Genomic DNA, 16315 nt, shown 5'->3' on the forward strand with positions numbered 1-16315 from the left:
GCAAACGAGTGAACGACCCCTTTTATTTCAGTTACAACAGGCAGACGTGGGTGTTAAAACATGCCCTGAAAGAAGACTTGCGTTCTGCACCGCCGTGATCAAATTGCGTCTATCAGAGCGGCTGCTTCCCGCTCTACAAATGGGGCCTGTCATCGCTGAACGCCTCATTTGGGTGTCGCGAGTGAGCGTTTCGAGCTGAGAGTTGAAAAGCGAAGGCACTGCTCGAGACTGACTCACCTCCTCCTCGGGGCCGTCTCACCTAATGAGCGACAAACGGCGAGAGATCAGTCATTTCCAGGGGGAAGTGCGCTCGGCGCTGTTGGTCGCCCGGCAAGCGGAAACATGAATTGGGCTGCTTTTTATAGCGACCGCTGTGAAAAACTGCTAGCACGTCAAGCTGAGCTTTTTCAGTCTGTCTGCGTATAATGGCGACACTTGACCAATGGTGTCGCGGCCTCTATGCTTTTGTCAGAGAAGAAAAGGTGACTCTCACCTTGCGCAGTTTCCCCCTGATGTGCTCACTTGCGCACATTTGACAGAAAAGAACTGAGAGTTCAGCTCAGTTCTTTTTCTTAACTGGAATTGTTGCCTAAATGTATAAAACTATGGAGATGGTACAATTCAAATAGATAAGGAAATTATATGAAAATGAAAATAAAATAAAAAGAATAGTTGAGTTAATTTATTCAATTTATTCATATCAATTTATAAGTTATTCAAAACACATCAGGTAAAATACATACAATATGAAATACATTGCATGTCTCCATTTGAGAAAGCGTCCGCATGACAACGCAACGGTATCCAAAAAAATTTTGGATTTTGGAAATTTTGCATTTTTGGGCCACATTCATCTTGTCGCAATGGCTCCGATAAAAGCATCACCGCTGCATTATCTGCCTGACATTGATAACGGGCTTTCAGGGGCCTCCAGCTCAGTCGTAACTGAAGCCTGGCTGCAGCTGATGGTCTTTGCTCCACAGATTTCCTGATTGGTCTGGCCACATTCTGATCAGCTGAAAACAATTGTGTTAATGGCCACCGCCCATTATAAACCTGCAGGATGAAACACCTTTTCTGCAACAGGAAAAAAAAAAACTAAATAAATAGCTTTATTACTCGGTTGCATTGATATGATACTCTGTCTTTATATTCGTACTTTATATTAGTCAAACATTAGTTCATTGCTTCGACAGGTAAGCAGGAGATTCGATGGGTAGCACTTCAGCTTGGAATAAAAAACATTATTGTCTTCATGTCAAAGTTGTAGAGGCAAACCTTTCCTTTCAGTTGTTGTCATCTCTTGCTGGTCTTCGCCCAGAGGACCAGCGGCACAGCGGCAGGTCCCGGCGACCACGGTGCAGACCACGTGAGCTTGTTAATGTTGCTGACTGTGAAGCACTCTGGAAACAGCTGATGCCCATCAGTCAATGCGAATCGGACTCGAGCGTCGCAAAAAGCGGCACCGTGCTTCACTGGTGCTTCAAATTAGTGGTCGGGGCAGAGATCCCTATGGCGAAATATACATCAAAAACTCAAGAGATTGATTTAAATTGGCTGCAGGGGGCTAAAAAAACAAACAAACTGCAATTTGTCGGTCAAAAAATGAGTCTATTGGTGAGGACATTTAGCCACCTGTTTGCAGCTCTAAGCTCACTTCTACCTCGCTGAGCACAGCTGAATAAGTGATATATTGGAAGGTGAGTAAAAAACTAAAAAAAAAACATGCACGCAGTGTGATGTCACTAAGGGTTGATTCTCAGATCTTTATATTTTAGCATACGTTTCATAAAAAGGAGCGACAGCCAAAGAAATATGGACTTTAGTTATTACTGGGAAGTTCACTGACATCATTATAGCAGTGAATTTCATTTTGCATCGCAAGGTCTGCTTCCGCAGTTGACTCAAGAAGACCCGACGTTGAAGCATCAACGTTGGGTTCGATTGACGTTCCGCTCCAAATAGCCAACTGCATTTTGTGCCTGTGAACGCTTCCCATCATACACACAGCCAACGCCTTTTTGTCTCGGGGATTCCACTGAGGCACCAGGGTGCTGCGGAGAGGCTGCAAGCCCAGGCTGCTGCGTGCGTCTGCGGCCGACACACTGCTTATCGTCTGAGAAAGACTTTGGCCAGATTCTGTCCTGCAGCTGCAGGGAGTCCAGCTGGGCTGAAGTGATCAGAGAAGAGCAGAACGCACCGTGGAAGCAGAGGAGACTATTACACACACACACACACACACACACACAAAGATGGTCCTTGTGTGTCTTTGTGTGTGTGTGGACAACAGATGGGAGCTCAGAGAATCACTAAATTAATCCTCAACACATCACAGAGCACTAATTACTGATTAATAACCACTGGTCTGCGCTCACTACCCCCGCCCTCACCCCCGAATACACACACCACATATATATATATATCAGACAAATGCACGCACACATGTGTACACAAAAGTTGCCAGGTTGACGAAAATACAATCCGACACTCGGTAATCTGACAGAGGGAAATGAAAAAGTGGAGAAAAGAGAAGGCGACGACTGTATGGAGCCAGGAAAGGGACAAAAAGTGGGTGACAGAGGGATGCAGAGGGAATGCTGCTCTATTGTCTTCTCATCACAGAGAGCTCATTGTTTCTAATCCACTTACGCACATCGGAGGGACTGACAAAACACACACTCTCTCTCTCTCTCTCTCACACACACACACACACACACACACATGCATACTCTCAATTTGGCTCGCAAAAATGCCACTCGCACACGCTCGCGCACGCACGTGCACAAGCGGGCGCGCAGACACGTCGTAATTCTCACACCAGGTTGAGCCTAATTGTTGCTTTTGTCTGTTGTTCCACTGGGGAGGATTCAAACTCGTGCCAAGATCATGCGGCTTCTCTATTGTGCGCCTGCTCCCCATCCAGTCATCCATCCATGCATCCATCCAACATTGACTTCTTCGTTACCTCATCCACGATTCCATCCCAACACCATCCAACATCCAATTATTCAACACCAATCGGCCCATTATCTCATCTATCAACCCATCATTCATATTTCCATCCATCCATCCATCAATCCATCAGAACATTCATCCATCCATCCATCCATCATTGATTTATCTATTATCTTATCCAACAATTTATCCAACACTAATCCAGCCGTCATTATCTATTCAGCTGCCCAACTATCCGTTCATCTGTACGATTATTGCAATTTCTAAATGAGTCGATTCTGTCTTTTCATATATCCATCATCATCCATCCATCTGTTCCTCCATCCATCAAATTAAACATACATCATTCAACTAAATATCGGTCCATCTGTATAAATATATCAAAATGCATCTATTTATCTGTCCACCTTTCCATTCAGGTGTAACCGTGCTCTCGGCAATCATTGGAGACTGACGGTGAACGTTAGGTGAAGGTATATTTATGAAATTGGAAATGACTGCAGACTATAACTTGGCAAGAGATTTACTCCTGTGAAATGGCTCCGGAGACAAGCTTGATTCCGTCCGCTCTGCTGATTTAATGATGTTTCACTTCAGTCAAATTATACTTGTGGCAAGTTTTTTTTTTTTTTTTCATCCTCTTCCCATTTTTATCAAACACCCATATCTGAGAATTTAGTGCATTTGTGCTCACAGATGGATACACCTACGAGACAGTCAGGCTGGATAAATTATGAAATGATCAAATCGCAACTTTATAAATAAATAGCTGTAGACTTTAAATGAAAACGGCTGAATGTGTGCATTAGATTGCCATAACACTGGTATTCAGTCTCCTGTAGCTGGACTCGTAAAGCTTCATAACATCACATCACCACACTTCCCTTGTACTACCACAGAGTTTAAATTACTTTTATGGTGAAGCACTCAATGCAATTGCACAGGCAACGACCGTCATCAGATTGTCATCGTCACTGGTTCCCACATGATGCGCTTGGTACTCTGTCTAGCTTTGCACCAAACAGAATTTCTATACACCCGGAGAGACACTCTGGAGTACCAGATTAAATTATTTCAATGCGCTTTGCTTTCTCATGGAGAGACTAACCTGTCACGTCGGGGTGAAGGCGTTAGAGGCTGGACCCAAAATGCAGACAACTCCGTGTTTGGAGAACAGAAGAACAATTTATTTTGAAAAATAAACAAAAACTAAACAAAAGGTGTCCTCGAAGGGGAAAATCAACCAAAACCAAAACGGGAGACTTATTCTAAAAAAAAAAATGAAACAAAACTGACTATGTACCTGGACAAAGATACAGACAAATGGAGACAAGGACTATTTATAATCGAGGGCAGGGGAACACAGTTGAGAATAATCCAGGACAGGACTGACAACATGCACACAGGTGATGAAATCAAGGGGGCAACTAAAAAGGCGGGAAAACAGAAACAGGAAGTAAAGCACAGAAAGTACTGTGACAAAAACCTTGGAAACCCTCAACAACAGTGAACATGTGAAGTACATGATGATGTGTTGTCATTCACTAACCGAACCAAGATTATCTCTGGTTTTCCTTGCTAGTTGCTACTTGGCAAAACCAATACACCACCACAAATGCACATATTATGGTACGGTTGAACTTCCTCGGAGAAGCACTAGTTTCTGTTACTCCATTGGCACTTCATCGGCACCTTGTGGCTCATGAGCCTCAAGTCTAAGCAAGCCGCTGGCGCCAAACAAGTGCTCCTTCCCCATCCTAACCCTCTCTACCTGTTGCAGACGTTGCAAGTGGTGAGAGAGAAAAGAAAAAAAAGATAATAATTGATGAATATTTTGGGGGTAATATGGAATTATTTGGATAAATTTAACTACTGCAACTAAATAAAAAAAAACTTAGTCAACCAATGTCGTCATGTTGTAAAACAAAATGACTGTAATTTAGGGGTGCTTAGGGGAAAAAAAGGCCACTCATATCGTTGGATCTGTATGCGGTAGTTCCTTGAGATTTCTATGTGCCATGGACAGACACACACACACACACACACACACACACACACACACACACAAGAAGCAAAGACACAAGTCCAGTTAGTTTTCCTGCCTCCTAGCTCTTCAGTTCTCTTGTGCACTCCACCTCCTCCCATCCTCGATTGCTTGTATTCAAATCTAAAATGTCACCCGTCCCTCTCGCTCGCACAATTTCCACACAGATTCCGTAACCAATTGGCTTCCTTCGAGTCGTGACGGAGCCAGGAAGCCGCCGCTGCGAGCTTCCCGTACAACAGGATGAAGAAGAACTCGAGGAGAGTGTAGCTGCTGCTAAAAGAGATAAGCGAGGGTGCTGCAGTCGTGGCACTTTTATCATAACAGGATGGTGTTTTTTCACATGAAAAGAAACACACCAAAAAAAAAAGGATGCCGAGGGGTGTTCTCTCAGTGGAGACATTCCTCCCAACTGGCTTTGGCAGGAGTTTAGTTGAACACTGTGGCCCCCGTAGCAAGTAGCCGCGGGGCAGTCACACGCGGCTCCTCCTGCCCTTCGCGCCAACAGGGAGCCTCCAGCTACTGCGCTCCACCGACACCTACACCTTCCAAGTTTCGCTTCCCATAGACGAACACTCCTCCTACCAGCTGAACGTGCGAGATAAAAATCCGCCAGGAAATGTTCTATCTGGCATCCCGGGCTGCCGCACAGTCGATGCCAAATTCGTTCAAATACCAACCTCCGTTACTCAAAGTCCAAGCAGCGGGTCAGAAATCTGACCGCCGCTCAACCGCTCATGCTGGAAGGTAATTGTTCGGTTTTTGGAATTAATTGTACGGCACGCACCTGCAGGTGACGGGCAACCGACCTTTTGACCCGACCATCAGAAGGAGCAGCAGCATCAATCACTCAGAGCTCGGTGTGTCGCTCTAAGAGGGGGACACTGACTATTGGATGGACTGGAAACTCTGCACTCATTACTCAACATAATGGACAAGACGGGAAGGGAGGGAGAGACTTAGCGAGAGTGAGAGCGTGAGCTGCACTTGATCATGCAATATTACCGTTCTCATAGATAAAGAAAAATTAAAAAAAAAAAAAAAGGAAAGAAGAGAAAGCGCTGACTTGTGGTTTTTGCCACCTCGTTCCCGCGCCATCTATCTCACTAACTGCCGCAGCCTGTGGAAGCTGCTGTTTCTACAGGAAATTACCGCCGAGCCTTTACATCCCCCAAGAATGACCGCATTAGCCTTATCTGCAGCGGGAACTACGCCGCTGCGCGGCTCCGTTTCCGCTCCAGCGCTCCAACGTGAGCTCCGTACTCCCGCAGTGGCTTTTCATTTTTGCTAAATAAAATTCTAATTGAAAAGTTACATGGGTCTTTTTGTGCGATGATTAAATCCAATGACCCCGGCGAGAGTTGCAGACCCGAGGAAGGCTGATCACGGTGTAGATTTTCCTAAGCCCGACACTTGCATCCTTTCCAATTCTTCTTTTTTCTTTGAGTTTCGTTTTACCCAGAGGCAAAAAATTATAACGATTCACTGACAGCTGTTTGACAACTTTTAGTGATTGATGTGAATGTAATTTATATTGGTAAAATTCAATGAAGAATCTCGACTATCTTAGACCATTTTTCCCATTACAGTTTAATTTTAAAGGAACTCTTTTTTATTTATTTGAATATTAAGATCTGAAAATGCTTTTTAAAATCTTTTAAAGGCTGTGAATTCTCTAATGATCCTCTTCGTGCACAGGGAAAGACTGTGGAAAAGCACTAACTGTTAACAGAGGAGTTATTTGACTCCATAATTCACCAGTGACTGCTGAACCTTTTGACTGCCAGGTGATTAAAATCTCAAGTAAATGTTTCTGAATATACACCCTGGAAAACGTGTGTAACCACTGTTGTGGCCTGACAGCTATGTTTTGAATTTAATAATAAAAAAAAAAAACTTTCTCAAATGAAGACGTTACACTATAGTGGTGTTAACATAAAAGTGGCCATTTACCCAGCAGATCGAACGTTTCCTAATGAGCCCATAGAAAAAAAGAGGTTTTTAAAGGTTAAAAGAAAATCAATGGGATTATTCACACAGCTCATGCGGTTAGCAACAGCTCCGGACTTCCTATCGCTACAAAAGCCACATTAGGGACGTGTGTCTCTGGCCCCGCTAAACCGCATTGCTTCTCGTTGCTGAACTCAACTCTTTGGTAGCCAAGGGGAAATATCCTCTCAACGACAAGAAAGACCTCTGAGCGACTCAGTCGTTTTCCATTTCAAGTGAAACCATCATGCAGCGGTGATGCTGGGACTGCAGGAGGCTCTACTCGTGTTTACCTCCTCCATTTCCTCCTCATCTTCTTCCCGCAGCGTTCAAGGGCAGCTTGCAGAAGTCGCTCCCCCTGCTTTCATCGCAATTAAAACCGGTGCCGATTGCCTGACGCTGGGAACGGGATGCACAATGACTTACAGTCCCGCCGCCTGTGGTTAAGTCTGCTCGAGGAACGCCGGAGTTTTGTCCATTCCTCGCGCCACTGAATCATTTGAAACTTGTTTTGGAATAGGATTCATCAACGAGGTGGACGAAGCTGCGGAGACCGAGGGTGTGGGACGCCAGTCGACCAAACGAACAAACTCACAGAACGAACCACAGGGGAGCTTTCAAAAACACAAACAGATGTAAGAAAGTGACTTTTCTCACTGCAGCCATTTGGCAGGTGGTTCCAATTCTGCTAATTAAGGCTCCATTAAGGCGCTTTAGGGCACGAGTCCAGATGCCGATCATGTGCCTGTTGGCTCCCTGATAAAAAAAAACAAACACCCGTGTCTCTTGTCGATGGGGCAAAGTCGGACGTACGGAGAAGTTTGATTACCGCGAGCCAACAGGTGGAACAAAACGGGTCCGACGAATGCACTTGGAGGAAGGAGGAGAGCGAACACAGTGGAGCAGCAGACGGTCATGGTGTGAGGAAACACGGCTGATGTGAAGACTAACAAAGAAAGAGGGGTTGACGAAGAGCATCAAGGGAGTTTGAAGTAATGTATCCCTGCCAAACAAAAATATGCACGCTTCAGTCATTATGCATGAATGAGGTTCACTTCAGCACGGTCACACTCATATTGTCGGGAAGTCGTTTCCACTGCATTTGTCCCAAATCACTTGCAGACTTTTTTTTTTTTTTTAGTTCTTAGGGTTTAAACCTTGAAAACTTCAAGGGAAGATGGCAGAAGCTTCACCAATTCTGCTGAACGCACACTCAGCAGCCACTTTATTCGCTCCACCTTGCTACTGCTGGATAGCTACAAGTTTCAATGCATTTAGAGACGGTAACGTTCTGCACCTAACAAGTGCTTATCTGTGTTACTCTTGAAATAAAAGACAAATCAATAACTTATGTAGATACAAACATATAATTCAGCAAAACACACACATACGAAGAGAGAGATCATCCTGTAACCTGCTGCTGAAGCAAAACAGACACACAGCTGGTGGGAACCAATATCTCTAATGACTGACCTCATAACAGACACACACACACACACCAACACCACTTGGCTGCTAATCAGAGAGAGAGCTGTGGTGTGTGCGGTGCGCATTTGCACATGTGTCAGATGTGGGTCACCGTGCATGAGATCTGTCTGATAATATCAGTCTTAATCATCATCCGTCCCGACCACAGCTGTCACAACACACAAACGGAGGAGCGAGGGAGGACCTTCCTCTTTCAAACGTGCCGGTCGGTCCTTTTGCCCTGACACCGTTGAAGTCCTTTCCCCGTCGTCCTGCTGGTAAGCGTTGTCATGATGGATCGTGCAGCCTGAGTGCCATCAAATGAGTTGCCGTGAACATGTTTGGTGGTAAATAAGCCGCAGATATTTTGGAGAAGCCCAAACTTGAAGTATGGCCCAGAAGCTCTGATTACGGACAGTTCAACAATGAGTCTAAAATGTTTAATTGGGAAGTTAATGCCAGGAATTCGTCCTCTTGAAAGCAGAAACCAGGAAAATCCTGTATGACACTGGGTGTCAAACATGCGGCCCGGGGGCCAGATGAACGTCATCAACACGACTTTATCGTTCTTACCGCGAAATTACATATTCTTACCGCGGTGAATTTTATGACGATGTAACGCAAACGCCGATATATCGCCCATCCCTACTCACGGCTCCCACGGCACGTGAGCAACATGCGTTAATGTGCGATAAAATAATTGTCGGCGTTTATAAATAAATGAGTTAGCGAGGTAATGACGCGTTAACGTGGCCAGCCCTCGTGAAAACACATTCTTAAAGGCAAGTTTACTTCCGTACACATTTCCTAATACATGCATGGTTATCCACCTCACATGGTTTTTATTTTATGGGATTATCAGGTGCGTTTGCCCAATCAAGCCTCACATCCCCGACTCAGAAAACCAGGAGACGGCTGCATCTTGAATTTCTGAAACCTGACTTTGCTAATCGGAGAACTGAAACAAAAAGAGAGGCCGACTTCTGACAATCAAGTCAACAAAGACGCTCTTCACATTTTTTTTCTTTCTTTCATTGTATTAAATTGCATTGCATCCAAAAAGCTGAAAAACTAATATTGATCATGTTTCACACGGATGTGAATAATCGTTTCATATGCCTCACCTAAAAACAGGGACAGTACAAAACATAAAACGACCCAACACTGCTGGAAAATGAATTGTATGAGTGACATACAGAGATGATCCCCAGGGTGGGGGGGGGGGGGGGGGGGGGGGGACTGTCTTTCCCGGCAGTTGTGTGCACGCTATTGGAGGCGCTTCTACAATGAGACATCCTCCACATCTGCTGACCCCCAGTTTAAAGAGATTAAATATGACCGGGGCTTATTAGGGTGTTTAATTATCATAATGCTGTCATTATGCCTCAGCAGAGAGTGGTGTCGTATTATTATTTCATTATTTATGTGTATTTAACCTTGTGGATTAGTGGGGGGGATAAATGATCCTTTGCTGTGACAGTTGAGCTGGCGGGGGGAGGGGGGGGGGGACTGGATAAAGTCACTAATTGAGACAAAATCCGAGTTCAAAACGCAGACGGCAGTGAACTCATCAGACCCTTGACTTTACAGTCAAAACAAAAATACCAGGAGTGCTCTTTTACAATTACACATAATCCATTTGTGAAGTAAGTAAATGCATCTCTGCCTTTGAAGGAAAATGAAATCAAAACGGTTCTTTTATGTTTTGCAAGGGCTATGCCAGCGCATAAGGACCGGAATAAGACAAATCTCAATAATTACTGGCCTGTGTCAACACTGGGCTACCTTTCCTGATGCCTCATTGGTAGATCATCAGATCTAATAACTAACTCTCTGTATAGAATCACTCCCCTTTCATAAAGCCTTTTGATGTGCTTCAAGAATAACATTTTGCATCTGAACATTGATGGAAAACAGCTTTATTCGAAGGACATTCGGCTAACGTGGCCTTCGTGTGCGCTCACCGTCCCATACCCATGTTTTTTTTGTTTTTTTATTTTCAACATGAACTTTTCAATGCACGTAATCAAAACAGACCAAATTGATCCCCGAAGCTGTCTTTTTCTTTTAGATTGTGGCGACCGCTTTTATAGACGTACCTCCTTATTCACGCCTGCAGTTTGTCACAACGATATCAGATCCATCAGGGGCCACAGATCCTCCATTCGTCCTTGCAAATTGCACAAAAGGTGTTTTTCACTTCTCTGACTTCATGCAATGTTTTTCTTTTTCTTTCTCCAGCGTCAGTGCTCAGTACTACTACTGTGACTACTCGTAGTTGTTGTTGGTGAAGGCAGCCCTATGAATCAAATTGATCAAAGATTGTCCTTACCGTGGAGCGCTTTTCAACCATCATCTAATGCACGTTTAACTCATGCTGTGTCAAACTTTCATTCGTGCGCTGACATTCAACAATCAGCAAGCACCAGCAGAATCCCAGCATCCAAAAGACTGGAGCGAAAAAGTAAAATAAGTCCATCACATGGAACAGTTGAATGTCACCGCGGTGCTACATTCTCAAGTGCCGAGTAAAAGCTGTAGGAAAAAAAAAAAAAAACAATATGTGCAGGCAAAACAATTCCTGATGGTTTCAAAACTCATAACACGTCACAAAGTGTTTTCAATGGCTTATTTTTTATTTTATTTTATTTTATTTATTTTTTTATTTTCTATTTATGTTTTTTTGAAAATGATAAGGCCCGGATGAAAAGATCAATTTTAGGGATCCTGGAACTGGATGCAGTCGCTGGCAGCAGGCGGAGAGCGGCTACGGCCAAAGTAGGTGTGAGCTGTGAGGAGGAGGATGGGGCGGACGGCATGGGCAGAGGAGGGGTGGAGGGCTGGAGTCGGGGGAGGGAAATTGCCGGAGCTGGCGGAGATGTGGACTGGTGAGCGCAGATAAAGCCGAGTCTTGCCAAGAATGGATTTGCAGATGAGTCGGTCTGATGAATGAGGGAGAACAGCGCTGATAGACTTGTAGGACTGCCCGTGACTCGTTAATATTTATGACGGCGGCGCCCTGACCAAAGTGGTTTCATTATGATGCGATGGCCAACTTTGAGTGCTCGCAGGCCCACCTATCGTGCGTCCGCTAGATCTATTTACCTTGATATATTCCCATCTGGCTGGCGGGCTTTTAAAACGAATAGGAAATTTACACCGTGAAGTCAGAATAAACTTTACGGACGGGCCTTTTTCTTATTGATTTCTCAAAACGCAGTGGTAAATAAAGAAGGAAATAAACGCCTCGGAGCATGGGCCACTTTCTTTATTGTCAAAGGAGCCGACGCGCAGAAAAAAAAAAAAAAACATATAAAAACGTTCAACTTTTCTTTCACGGGGGAACAGAAGAACAGAAGTAGCCTTGTGGCGGCAGCTGGAGTTGAGCAGCCGATATTTCTGGAATCAGGCTCAGGTATTCTCACAGAGCTCCGGTCGACAGTGTCTTCTGTTAGGCAGCAGGAAGTGAAAATGCCGTGTCTTGCCCAGAGGCAGATAAAGAACGAGTAGATGGATTCGACTGCAAACGAAATAACACGGTCGGCGTTGATTTGGAGGTAGTTTCTTTAGAGCTGGATGGCTTTTCTGTGTGTAAAGGAAGAACAAAGACATGCACCGAAGGATTGTTTGGCAGGAAAAGATGATTTTTTTTTTTTTTTTTTTTTTTTTTGCTTTACACATGTCTGGCTTTGGCAAGAGTTCCAATGCCGCGCTGGCTCTGTGAAGGGAAATGCTTAACGGCTGGAATCATAATGATATGTTTAATATGAGGCGCGCACACAAACAAACAAACAAACAAACGAAACAAAACAAACTACAAAGATGAATCAAATCCATGTTGTAGTGGGATGGTAAGGGCAAAATAAAATAAAAACCAAACAAAGAAACAAAGAAACCAAAAAAAGCAGGGGCCGAGGCATGACCAGTGGCTACCTAGATTAGTGCAAAGACTGGCAAAGACAAGCCAAAAAAGGGTCAGTGAGCCAAAATCTGATTTCAAAAGTGCACATACTGAGTCACCGAGTCAGTGCTGCCAGCTTTGGGTACCTGCCCTAGTGAGATTGGGTTCATGACACTCTTATACACTCAGTCACAGGCACTCAGGAGAGAAAACCAAATGAAGGAAGAACTGAAGAACGGAGCAAAGCAACAGGTAACCAACAGGCTCATGATTTGATGACGATGCTTCATGCCTAACCGGCAAGAAAGAAACCTAACAGGTTTGTTGAATCACAATGTTCATCCTCAAGGTTTTTTCAGTGATGAAAAGAAATCCGAACACCTCTCTAACAAAGCCTTGGAATTAAAGCACACACACCGTGCTGCGAAACAGCTGAATGGGGCAACGACTGGAGACGCAGGAAGTCATTCACGGTTGGCGGCGCTGCAGCAGTGATGAAGCACTGGTGTCACACAAACAAAAGAAACAATGAAAAAAAAAAAAACAGACTTCTCTCATCAGTGCTACACGATTGCCGAGCGAATTGTTTGGCATTGGGAAGATGAACTGAAGCAGTTGTTTTGTTTTGTTTACATTTCCTGGAATGATTTGAGAATAATTATACATTTAGTCGCAAAGGGCGTACAACTTGATTAATAGGAATAATTGGTATCATCATCTTTTCTATTGACTTCCATTCGAAATGTTGAACTCATTTATGCTAGCACTGTGTTAACCACTGTTCTGAGGGAAAAGACTTCAGCTGACCTGTGCCGTTCTAACACAGGTCGCGTGTCATGAAGAGCTCTTGAGAAGTTTATCTGTACACCGGTCGATGCATCACAAGTGCTGCTTGGACGTATAAATCTGAAAAATTTGCAAAGATTTTTTTTAACGCGCCGATAACGTAATAACAAACGTCACCAAATATTACGATATCAGTTCGGGACTTTCATTATGTTACTGGCCAGTTTTTAGGTTATTGGCCAATTACATTTTAAAAAGGGCAAATTTATTACATTACCAGTCGTTATTACGTTATTGGCCTCTACAAGGATTCTCAATTTGATCGATTATGTTTGCGTTACAGCTACAGAGGCTCACCAGTGGGAGGCTGGGGGGGGGGTTGAGGTTTGCACATGTAGAAGAAGAAGAAGAAAAAAACAAAATCCTCCAAAAGCTCTCCCTTTACTTTTTATTTTCCAGAAACAAAAAGATTAGCAAACAAGTGTTCAAGACGCTTCAGATCTATCCAATAGACACGACCGATGACTCGGCCTTCGTCAACATGCAGCTTGGGGTCGTGCAGGCTGCAGCTGCTGGGAGTCGAACTTGGGAGGGGAACAAAAAAAAAAAAAAAAAAAAACGTCCACTTTAGCCCTGCCCTGACCCCCTTGCTTTCGCTCCAATTTCAAGGCACTCCAGCTGACACAACATTACACTGACTTGCACCATCTGAAGGCTGTCTCCATGTTCACCGTGCAAACGCTCCAGCGCCGTTCACACAACCGTCAGAGGGGAAAAAAAAAAAAAAAAACCCTTTGGTATTGAAATAGCTGCAAAAGGGAGAACACAGCGCCAACTTATATTCTCTTGCTCCCCTTTTTGATGCAATATTTCTTTTTTCATGTTCCTACAATCAATTTCTATGTCCGCAAGTCCACACGAGGGAAGAAAAGAGAAAAAAGGGACTGTCACCCTTTTGTGAATTTCTTACATCCCAAGAAACACATTTTCAAGCGACGGCGTTTTAAAGCCCGAATCGACCGAATCTTTGAGGGAGGCGAAGACTAAGGAGGCTCTGAGTTCATTATCCGGCAGAAGTCACAGTCACGGCTACGCCACGTTCAAGTGCGCATGTGCCTCCATTCACACCGGCGCCACACACACGCCCACACGCAATATTCAGCGTGTTCCGATGCAGGGCTGAGTCGAACTGATACGCTGGCTTTCGTGAGCGTGCGCACGCAAACTCCATGGTGCACACACACACACACACACACACACGCACGTACACGCTGTGCGTTTGCCAGCCACATGTGAGAAAGATGAAGGAAAGTTGGCAGTCAGCAGCAAGCTCCTTATCCACTGCAGCTAATTTACTTTGCTACACTACCCCCGGCTCTCCACCTAACTGCAGATCTTTTTTCTGCACTTTATTTATTTGTTTTTTGTTTGTTAACCTCAAAAGTTCAGAGTCTGTTTTCTCACACGTCTGTATAGCTGCTTTCTCCCTTCCTTAACTGCCACAGGGTCAATGTGGCGGAGAAGTTATTGCTATTAAGGTTTGTTGTTTTTAAAAGTCGATAGCATTATTAGTGAAGCAAGGTAGTTATTGTACAAGGCTAGCTCGTTAGCTAGCTGTAGCTGTAGCACCCACAAGCTTGCTAGCTAGCTGGCTCTGAAAGTGTGTAACAACATGAGTGTGTAATATTTTGAGATTTTGAAGGGGAAACAGCGACATTAGGCGGTTAAATTAATGTCGCTGAAATAAATAAATTGACTCTAATTTAGGGTTAGGGTTAAATTTGTTGATTTTATTCATTCATTGATTATATATGTGCTTAAAAAACAATGTTGGGGGGGCTGATTATCATTAGCTATGCTTCTTTAAGCTCCTTCTTGAACTTGCACATCATCCTTTTTGTTGTGGCACATTGTTGGCACATATTGGCTGTTTTACTCGTGCTTGTTTGAGATCAATAAAAATCAAATCAAATCAAATTTTAGACTGCAGCATCTCTCACCAACCTGAGCTTGCCAGTGAGCTACGATGGCCTGCGCACCCTAAACTGGATACCTCATCCACCTTCTTCTTCTTTGTTGGTTTATTTAAAGAGCAGTCACTATAATTACCAAATGCACTGTTAGACGGGCTGGATTCACACCGTATTCCTTGTAAATATGGTGGTGCAAAATAGCAGCTAACTAAGATAATTTCTATATATGCATATGCATGTATATATATGTATATATATATATATATATATATATATATATATATATATATATATATATATATATATATATATATATATACATATATATATATATATATACATACATTACAATTATGCATTTTTATTAATGAATTTATGGGCAGTATATATGTGAAGCTTATATGACAATATCAAATCAAATCAAATAGGACAAACTGGACCTTTAAACACATTCGTTTTTGAGCTCGCGTTACAGTGAATCGCTAGATCGTTGTTTTCCCCTCCTGACACGAATTGTAAAAAGAAAGATGTGCTGCTTGCATTGTGCGAAGAATTCATTTTCCAATGAGCACGCTTGTGTGCGTAGCAATATTACAGCGTCGCGTGTATGACATTGCCATGGTAACCGCAGTTTATCTTCACCTTAATCATAAAAAGTCATATCTGGAGCAAGAAATAACTTTATTAAGACGTGTGCTGTGGGCCAATCTTGTGACACTTATTGGAACATGTAAACATCTTGAGTGCAGAATGAATATTCCTGCTGGAGTTTCTCTGTGTTCTCTGTATTCACAGTTCTCGAGGCACGCGCCCCCGGAAAGTAGAAATGCCTCGACTCGCCTGTGTTTCCTCACATTCTCGTCTGGACCCGCTGGACATGTAAAGTGGAGCAAACGTGAAGGTGACAAAAGCTCTTTCATTTTCATTGATGGAACAGGATTTTTCTTCCCCCACTATCTCTTCATATCTTATGAATCACTCCAGACCAATTGGCAAGCAAAATGAAATATTCCAGTCTCTGCTGTCCTTGTTTGTGTATATCCGGAATGCTGTCCTAATCAGTGCCCGGACTTTGCTCAGAGTCCACGGCAAAGAAAATGTGCTCGTATAATACATTTGTATCCAATGAATGTTTTTTTTCGATCTGTATTGTGTAAATGCAGTGTGTCTGGGACACATGGGATACTGTGTTTCACTCCA

At 43.6% G+C, this 16315-nt stretch overlaps 1 protein-coding gene and 1 long non-coding RNA gene across 2 annotated transcripts in view; both read left to right on the forward strand.

The window, feature by feature from the left end:
• Positions 1-487, forward strand: part of LOC142896257 (protein NLRC3-like) — a 243361-nt gene extending 242874 nt beyond the window's left edge. The window contains exon 2 of the mRNA XM_076037839.1: positions 475-487. The gene's annotated coding sequence lies outside the window, so the exon portion shown is untranslated. The remainder of the gene's footprint in view (positions 1-474) is intronic.
• Positions 488-7452: 6965 nt separating this feature from the next.
• Positions 7453-15988, forward strand: LOC142896227 (uncharacterized). The gene is made up of 4 exons (XR_012928314.1): positions 7453-7623; positions 8625-8733; positions 10575-10644; positions 15911-15988. It is a non-coding gene; the product is annotated as an uncharacterized LOC142896227 (long non-coding RNA).
• The last annotated feature ends 327 nt before the right edge of the window (positions 15989-16315 follow it).

This window comes from Nelusetta ayraudi, unplaced genomic scaffold (genome assembly GCF_046127955.1).
Source record: "Nelusetta ayraudi isolate G7.1 ecotype Tasmania unplaced genomic scaffold, CSIRO-AGI_Nayr_v1 ptg000052l, whole genome shotgun sequence".
Lineage (NCBI taxonomy): Eukaryota > Metazoa > Chordata > Actinopteri > Tetraodontiformes > Monacanthidae > Nelusetta > Nelusetta ayraudi.